Source organism: Myotis brandtii, unplaced genomic scaffold (assembly GCF_000412655.1).
Source record: "Myotis brandtii unplaced genomic scaffold, ASM41265v1 scaffold371, whole genome shotgun sequence".
Taxonomy (NCBI): Eukaryota; Metazoa; Chordata; class Mammalia; order Chiroptera; family Vespertilionidae; genus Myotis; species Myotis brandtii.
In genome coordinates, this window is record NW_005364265.1 from 1,358,500 (window position 1) to 1,367,591 (window position 9,092).

Below are 9,092 nucleotides of genomic sequence, written 5' to 3' on the forward strand. Positions count from 1 at the left end.
GTCGGCAGGCCGAGGCATTATCCACTGAGCCAAACCGGCTAGGGCAGGATATGACATTTCTTAGCCCTTAAGCAGCAGACCTTCTTTTTTTTCTCCAGGAGTGTGGTGGAAAAACCCTAGATCACCTTTTTGGATTCATATTACCGAAGTTACTAACTAAGAATATAGTGGCATACAGGGAGCTTAGCCAATGAGTGGTCAGAAAAGGTGTTTCCTCTGTAGTTCACACCGATCACTGGCTCTGCCCCTCTGCCCAGGAACCCCCATCACCCTCCGATCGCCAGATCGGCCCCTCACCCAGGCTTGGGCAGGGGACCCACAGACTCCTCTGATCGCTGGCTCTGCCCCCCGCCCAGGCCTAACGCCTATGGCCGAGGCTTTAGGCTTGGGAAGGGGCCCCCCGCAGCTCCGATGGCCAGCTCCGCTCCTGCCCAGGAGCCCCCTGGCTCAGGCCCTTCCTACGCTGCTCAGGGCCCACACGGGGCCTACCTCGGAGTGACCTGGGTGCTGATGATGTTCCCGGGACCCAGGCTGCTGGGCGCCTATGTATGCAAATTAACTGCCATCTTCGTTGGGTCAATTTGCATACTCTCCTGATTGGCTGGTGAGCATATCAGGGGGATGGTCAATTTACATGTTTGTCTATTATTAGGTAAGATAATCAACATGCTGTACATTAACCCCCATCACTTACTTATTTTCATAACTGGAAGTTTGTACCTTTTGATTCTCTTCCTGAATTTCACCCATTTCCCATCCTCTGCCTCTGGCGACCACCAATCTGTTCTCTATCTGTGAGCTTGTTTTTTTATTGCTTTGTTTTTAGATCCACATATAAGTGAGACCATAGACCATGCCTTATTTATCTTTCTTTGATTTATTTCACTTAGCAGAATTCCCTCAAGTTCCATCCATGTTGTTGCAATTGGCAATATTTCCTTCTTCTATGGCAAAGTAATATTCCATTCTGATTATATGCTGCATTTTATTTATCAACTTATAAATCTATGGACACTTATGTTGTTTCTGTAGCTTGACTATTATAAATAGTGCTGCAATGAACATGGTAGGGGGAGGTGATATATATATTTTTTTCCAGTTAGTGATTTTGTTATCTTTGAATAAATACCCAGAAGTAGAATTGCTTTATCATATGGTAGTTCTATTTATAATTTTTCATGAACCTCTGCCTTGGTTTCTATAGTGGCTGCAATGATTTATGTTCCAATCAACAATGCATAAGGGTTTCTTTTTCTCTGCACCCTTGCCAACACTTTTTATTTTTGTCTTTTTGAAAATAGCCATTCTAACAGGTGTAAGGTGATATCTCACGGTTTTGATTTGCATTTCCCTGATGATTAGTGATGTTGGGCACCTTTTCATATGTCTGATGGCCATCTGTATGTCTTCCTTGGGAAAATGTCTATTCAGGTCCACTGCCCAATTTTTAAATCAGATTGCTGATATTTTTGCTATTGAGTTGTATGAATTCTTTATATATTATGGATATTAACCCTTTATCAGATATATGTTTTGCAAATATTTTCTAATACTCTGTAGGTTGCTTTTTGATTTTGTTGATGATTTTCTTTGCTGTGCAGATGTTTTTTAGTTTGATGTAGTCTTATTTTTTTCTAGCTTTGAAGTAAAAAATAAAAGTCATTTTAAAAAACTTAAATTTTTTTTTATTGTTGACACTATTTTAGATATCCTCTTTGTACTCCCCCTTCTCCCACCTCCACACAGCCCCACCCCTTACCCTGGCCTTTTCCACACTATTGTCTGTGTCCATGGGGGATGCATATATGTTCTTTGGCTAATCTCTTCACCTTCTTTTATCCAATGCCCACCGCCCCCCACACTGCCCACCTTCCCTTTGACGTTTGTCAGACTTGTACCCATGTACCCATACCTCTGGTTCTATTTTTTTCGTCAGTTTATTCTGTTCATTAGATTCCACATATAAGTGAGATCATATGGTATTTGTCTTTATTTAACTAGACTAGCTATTTTCATTTAGCATAATAATCTCCAGACCCATCCATGCTGTTGCAAAGGGAAAGAGTTCCTTCTTTTTCATAGCCATATAGTATTGCATTGTATAAATGTACCACAGCTTTTTTATCCACTCATCTACTGATGGGCTCTGGGCTGTTTTCAGATCTTGGCTATTGTAAATAATGATGCTGTGAACATAGGGGTGCATATATTCGTTCTGGCTGGTGTTTTGGGGTTCTTAGGATATATTCTTAGAAGTGGGATTGCTGGATCAAAAGGCAGTTCTATTTTTTATTTTTTGAGGAATCTCCATACCGTTTTCCACAGTGGCTGTATCAACAGTGATGGAGGTTCTCTTTTCTCCACATCCTTGCCAGCACTTGTTGGTTGTTGATTTATTTGATTATAGCCTTTCTGGCAGGTGTGAGGTGATAGCTTATTGTAGTTTTAATTTGCATCTCTTTGATGATTAGTGACATTGAGCATTTTTTTCATGTCTATTGGCCATCTGTATGTCCTCTTTGGAGAAGTGTCTATTCAGGTCCTTTGCTCATTTTTTAATTGGATTGTTCTCCTTTCTGGTGTTGAGTTGTATGAGTTGTTTATATATTTTGGAAATTAACCCCTCATCAGATATACCATTGCCAAATATGTTTCCCATCCAATGGATTACATTTTCATTTTGTTGATGGTTTCTTTTGCTGCGCAGAAGCTTTTCAATTTAATATAGTCCCATTTGTTTATTTTTTTCCTTTGTTTCCCTTGCCCTAACAGTGGTCGGCAAACTGCAGCTCGCGAGCCACATGTGGCTCTTTGGCCCCTTGAGTGTGGCTCTTCCACAAAATACCAGCTTCTGCGCATGGGCCACGAAGTTTCAATCACACTGTACGTGCGCACCCGCACGTGGTATTTTGTGGAAGAGCCACACTCAAGGGGCCAAAGAGCCACATGTTTTCATTTTTTGCATGTACTGAAGGAAATTGAACTCTTTTGCATTTTAAGTTTTTTATTTTATCACCAAATTTGAATGTTATGAATTAAGTTCTAAATATATCAAGATCACTGATTGCACTAATAATTCTATTAAGGTAGTGATTTGTTTTTTTAACTAGTGGCTTTTTAAAAGACCCTAATTAGGGCAAATATCTTCATTAAACTCATTTTTAAGAACATAAAACAATAAACTGTGTATTTTATTCTTAGTTATCCAAAAATGATAGTTTTTGTTTTGTTTATGTTTGTATAGTAAGTGAACTGGGTGAAACTATCAATCATCAAACAAATATATTAAAATCTGACATAACAGTGATCTTTGCCTAGTAGCTTATTGATGGGGTTTGGTCAGTGACAAGCTCATCTTAAAGGATGGGTTGTAAGTTTGCACAGTTCATTCAGTAAAGATCCTCAAGAAGTTATTTTTCCATCCTTGGAGATATTATTTTCTTGATGTTATTCCTGGTTCTTTTATATGAATAAGCATTTCCTCTCAGTCTTTGTTTTATTATAAATGTATTGTGCTGAACAAAGGTCATTGTTAATAACCATTTCATAAAGGGTTTTTGGTTTATTTTTTGCTTGCCATTGTTTGCTGTTAGAAGATGAATAATCTGCCTTCCCTGATAACTGAGCACTCTGAGCAATGAGCGGGGAAAGGGGGGGTAACATTTATTTTTATCTTGTGTTTCAAATTCAACAAAAGTGTGTTTGCATTGTAATTTATCATAGAAATTTTCAGAAAACAATCTTAACGACTGATGGACAAAGAATAAATTCTTGTGTGTCTATAGCCATGGGGTTGTTGTTTTTTTAATATATATTTCTTTATTGATTTTTTACAGAGAGGAAGGGAGAGGGATAGAGAGCCAGAAACATCGAAGAGAGAGAAACATTGATCAGCTGCCTCCTGCACACCCCCTACTGGGGATGTGCCCACAACCAAGGTACATGCCCTTGACTGGAATCGAACCTGGGACCCTTCAGTCCACAGGCTGACGCTCTATCCACTGAGCCAAACCAGTTAGGGCGAGCCATGGGGTTTTATAGTCAGGCACTCTAGGTTAAAAAAAAAATTGTCTTTGAAATGTTCTTGTACTGGTAGGTTATATTCTATCATATGATTTATATGTTTTTATCAGGTAATTGATATGTTTTATCAATATGTTTTGAAATAAATATCAGAAATTATATCTATATATGTAAAATGTATGAATCTAGGAAAATTTGCTTACTATGTACATAAAAAACTAGTCCTTTACAAAAAAAGTTAGTTTAGCCCTGCCAGTTTTGCTCAGTGGTTAGAGTGACGGCCCATGGACCAAAGGGTCATGGGTTCAATTACCAGTCAAGAGCCCATACCTCTGTTGCAGGTTCCCCAGCCCTGGTAGGGGCCATGGGGAAGACAACTAATCAATGTGTCTCTCTCATGTCAATGTTTCTCTCTCTCTCTCTCTCTCTCTCTCTCTCCCCCCCTCTCTCCTTTTCATCTCTCTCTGCCCCTTCTCTCTTCCTTCCACTCTCTCTCTAGAAATCAATGGAAAAAATATCCTTGGGTAAGGGTTTAAAACAATAAAATAATAAATAATAACAATTTATTTGCCTTTCCAAGAAAAATCAAGTAAACTCAAAACAAATCTTGGGAGAAAAAGAGAAAAATGAAACATTATTTTTAGAATTGTAAAGCATTCTTTGTCCACGGAGTCCTAGAATCAGAGCATTATACTGTCAAATACTAAGCGGTTGGTTGTAAAAAATTTGCTCTAAATAGAGTGGGATTGTGATACATTTTTGGATAAAATAATTTAAAAATATCTGTAATCACTAAAATCTAGACATATGTTTTAAATGTTGGAATAAGACCTTTAAAAGTTCTTCTTAAATTGATTATCAGAATGAACTATGTTTCATAAAGGCATGATGCACTATAAGAAGACATGAGAGCTTAATGTGTTTGAGTTACTAAGGCTTTGTTTTTGAAGATTATCTAACACCCTATTCATGATGTGATCTTCAGACAAACAAAAATAAACTATTGTAACCACATTCTATGTATTTAGTTTGTACTAGTATATGTAAATATACTAGTCATTATGTAAATATTTGAAAAAAGTTATTGATTAAAATAGGGGGAAAGTAATCTATAATAATTTTTTAAGTCTATCTAAAGTACTTGAGATTTAATATAAATAAATCTAAAGGCATTTTCAAATTCTTTCAGGGAGTGAAAAAAAAGTGCAACATTCAGATCAATACATGTTAATTATATGAGAAAATTAAGACATTAATTCTTGCTGATGAATGAAATTTTCCTATCAAATTCATTAAGGTTGTTTCAAATTGCTGGGTGTTTGAATAGCCTTTCTTGCCCAATCTTCCTGAAATACTTCTCCTACTTTACTGGAGTAAAGTTCAGCCCATATCTGTCTTGGGTGCACAGCAATATCCTTTACTTTGCAAAAAATAAAAATTAAAATAATCAAAAATTTTAATTTGTTAAACCCGAGAAAAGCTGTTCTAAAAGACAAGGTCTCTGCTATTGTGGAGATTTAAGGCTAAATACAAAAATAAATAACTCCAGCCTGAGTCAGTGGAAAATTGTGTGAGAACATCAGTACAGCAGTCGGCAGTGTGACTCTAGTATTTATGAAAATATTTCTAGAAAGACTAGTACTTATGAGAAGAAGCCAGTCAAGTGGATATGATCTATGAGACATTTTTAACTGGTGCTTTGAGCTAATCTAATCTCAAGAAAGATTCTGATTTACATTTCAATTCCTCAAATATTTGTTGAGCAAGAGCATTGAATGTTTGTTGTACAAGACTACTTAGCACTCTGACAAATGCCCTGCTTTGAAAAAAATAGAAAATCTATATTTAACCCTGGACAAAATTTTTAACTAACCTGGGCCTCAGTTTTCCATCTGTAAAATGAAGAGATTGGATTAAATGACATCTAAAGTTTTATAAATCTACTAGAGGTCCGGTGCACGAAATTTGTGCATGGGAGGGAGGTCCCCTCAGCCCAGCCTGCACCCTCTTCAATCTGGGACCCCTCAGGGGATGTCCGACTGCCGGTTTAGGCCCTATCCCTGGGATCAAGCCTAAACCGGCAGTCGAACATCCCTCTCACAATCTGCCCGATGCACGAAATTTGTGCATGGGAGGGGGGTCCCCTCACCCCAGCCTGCACCCTCTTCAATCTGGGACCCCTCAGGGGATGTCCGACTGCCGGTTTAGGCCCTATCCCTGGGATCAAGCCTAAACCGGCAGTCGAACATCCCTCTCACAATCTGGGACTGCTGGCTCCTAACTGCTCACCTGCCTACCTGCCTGATCGCCCCTACTGGCCCCCCTGCCAGCATGATCACCCCTAACCACCTCTTCCTGCCAGCCTGGTCGCCCCCAACTGTGCCCCCTGCCGGCCTGGTCGCCCCTCACTGCCCCCCTCTGCCAGCCTGGTTGCCCATCACTGTCCCCCCCTGCTGGCCTGGTCACCCCACACAGCCTGGTGCTCAGTCGTTTGGTCTTCCCTCACTGCCCTCCTGCCGGCCTTGTCACCCCACTCAGCCTGTTCAGTCGTCCGTTCGGTTGTTTCAGATGCGACTTGTTTCAGATGTGACGGCCCCTGGCTCTTTATATATGTAGATTATTATGAGACTGACTTGGGCATAGTGATGACAGATTATCCTTTGGATTTAACCTAACCTTTACCTCGCATATAGGGCAGAAACAAAAAAGCCACAGCTTCCCTTTGGTGGAAGATACATCAGTCAGTAGAAGAAGGAATGTACCCAGGGAGCCTTGAGAGGACAGAGATGGAGAGCATGGGCTCTGTAGTGGGACTGCCTGGGCTGAGGCTCTGTCACTAACCAATCACATAATTTGGGGCAGTTACTTTACCTCTTGAGGCTTCACTCTCCTCATTTGTAAAACTGATGTAATAATTGTATTTACCTTATAGGGTTGTTGTAAAGATTAAGTCAGTTGATGTATATAAAGCACTTAGAACAGTGCCTAACACAGAATAAGTATTCAATAAGATTAGCTATTATATTACTACTAGAGGCCCAGGCTAGGGAAAGCTCCTGTCCCCTAGTGGTCTGTCCCCTGGTGGTCAGTGCACATCATAGCAACCGGTCGTTCCACCAGTCGTTCTGCCGTTTGGTCAATTTGCATATTAGGCTTTTATTATATAGGATTCTGGTTAAAGCCTCAGGGACAGATGTCAATCAGTGGCCTAATTTCAAACCCAAACATTGACATTTGCTAGGGCATTGCTTGGTTACTTTAAATGATAATAGCCACCTCATAGGATTACTCATGGATTAATATATTTATAAATAAACATATCTATTGCTGTATCTATATCCACATCTATATCTCACCTGTAGCAGTCAGTACCCAACATATAGTAACACAGGAACTCAAATATTTAAAGATAGAGAAAAATATGCATGCTTCTATAGAAGTCTTCAGGTATTAAGCTTCAGATATAACAGGTTTATGAACTGAATTGTACTGAAATTTTGCAATATAAATATTCAGAATAAGAGTTTATAGCATTGCATACCTAGAATAGAGTAAATGATCAGTAAATGATTATTGTGATTATCATTAAGTGCATTAAATCCTCTTCTAAAGGATTTGAGCAATATTTCTTGGCTTTTATTGAAAAACTAAGGGCCTGGTACACAAAGATTTGTGCACAGGGGGAGGGAGGTGGGGGGTCCCAGTCCCGGTTTCTCAGCCCGACCTGCACCCTCTCCAATCTGGGAGCCCTCAGGGGAGCCCTCTCCAATCTGAGAGTTTCTGTCTGTCTTTGCAATCATATGAGTGAATTGTCTGAGACCCCTAGCCCAGTTTGGTTTGTTGCTCACAGAATGATAGAGGCATTTTTTTTTCTTTGCTCCATTGGTGGAGATTTCCTGGAAGTTTTAGGATATCTTCCCTTTAATTTTTCCTAGACATTCTGATTTTACTTATGTCTCTCACCTTTGCTTTCCCTCCATCCCCCACCGCAACAGTTACTTGCTCCAGGCTCACTTTGCTCTAGTGTCTAGGGAGATCCGTCTGCCACCAGAACTATGATTCCCAGAATTCCTGGTGCTCCTTGTGCTGGGAGCAACCGAGGGAGTCATGGCCCCCGAAGCTTCCAATTCTCCTGCTCTGCTCTCTGCCCGGCGACCAAGGGAGCCATGTCCCCCAAGGGAGTGACCAAGGGAGCCACATCTCCCCAAGCTGCCGGCTCTCCCACTCTACTCTCCACCCAGTGCCTGTGTATGCAAATTAACCCGCCATCTTTGTCAGGTTAATTTGCATACTCACTCCTGATTGGCTGGTGAGCATGGCGGAGGGACTGTCAATTTACATGTTTCTCTTTTATTATATAGGATTAACTTTGATGCATCGTGAAATCACTTCAAAAATGAAATAAATTTTTAAATGATAAAGGTAAAAAAATTTCTTTTCATAATATAGCTAAAACTATGTCATAGTGGCTTAAAGAATTAAAGAATGATTAATAATGATAGCTTAATAATATACAGTTTATTGGAATATGAAGCCATTCTGCTTGAATTAAATTCATTTAACCAATTAAATCCCCAATGGTTTATTAAAGAATAACAGAAAAGCTCTTTGGCGGCTAAGATTCTCTGTACTCTTGGCAGAAAGTAAAATCTCTTTAGAAAGGAGTTTATTTTCACTTGGCTAAAACTTGTTGCATGTGCATAGAAATCATTGTCTAAAGACACTTGTCCATATATATTGACACTCAGTGTAATGAGAGGGGATGTGTACCAAATTCCATTAGTAGATCTTCAGGATATAAATATATATATACATACTAGAGGCCCATTGCACAAAAATTTGTGCACTCGGGGGGGTCCCTCAGCCTGGGCTATGCCCTCTTGCAGTCTGGGACCCCTTGGAGGATGTCCACCTGCTGGCTTAGGCCCGCTCCCTGGGGGATCGGGCCCAAGCTGGCAGTCAGACATCCTCTGGCAGCCCGGCAACCCTCAGGGGATGTCCACTTACCAGCGGGGAGAAGACCTAAGCTGCAGTTGGACATCGTTAGTGCTGCTGAGGAGGCGGGAGAG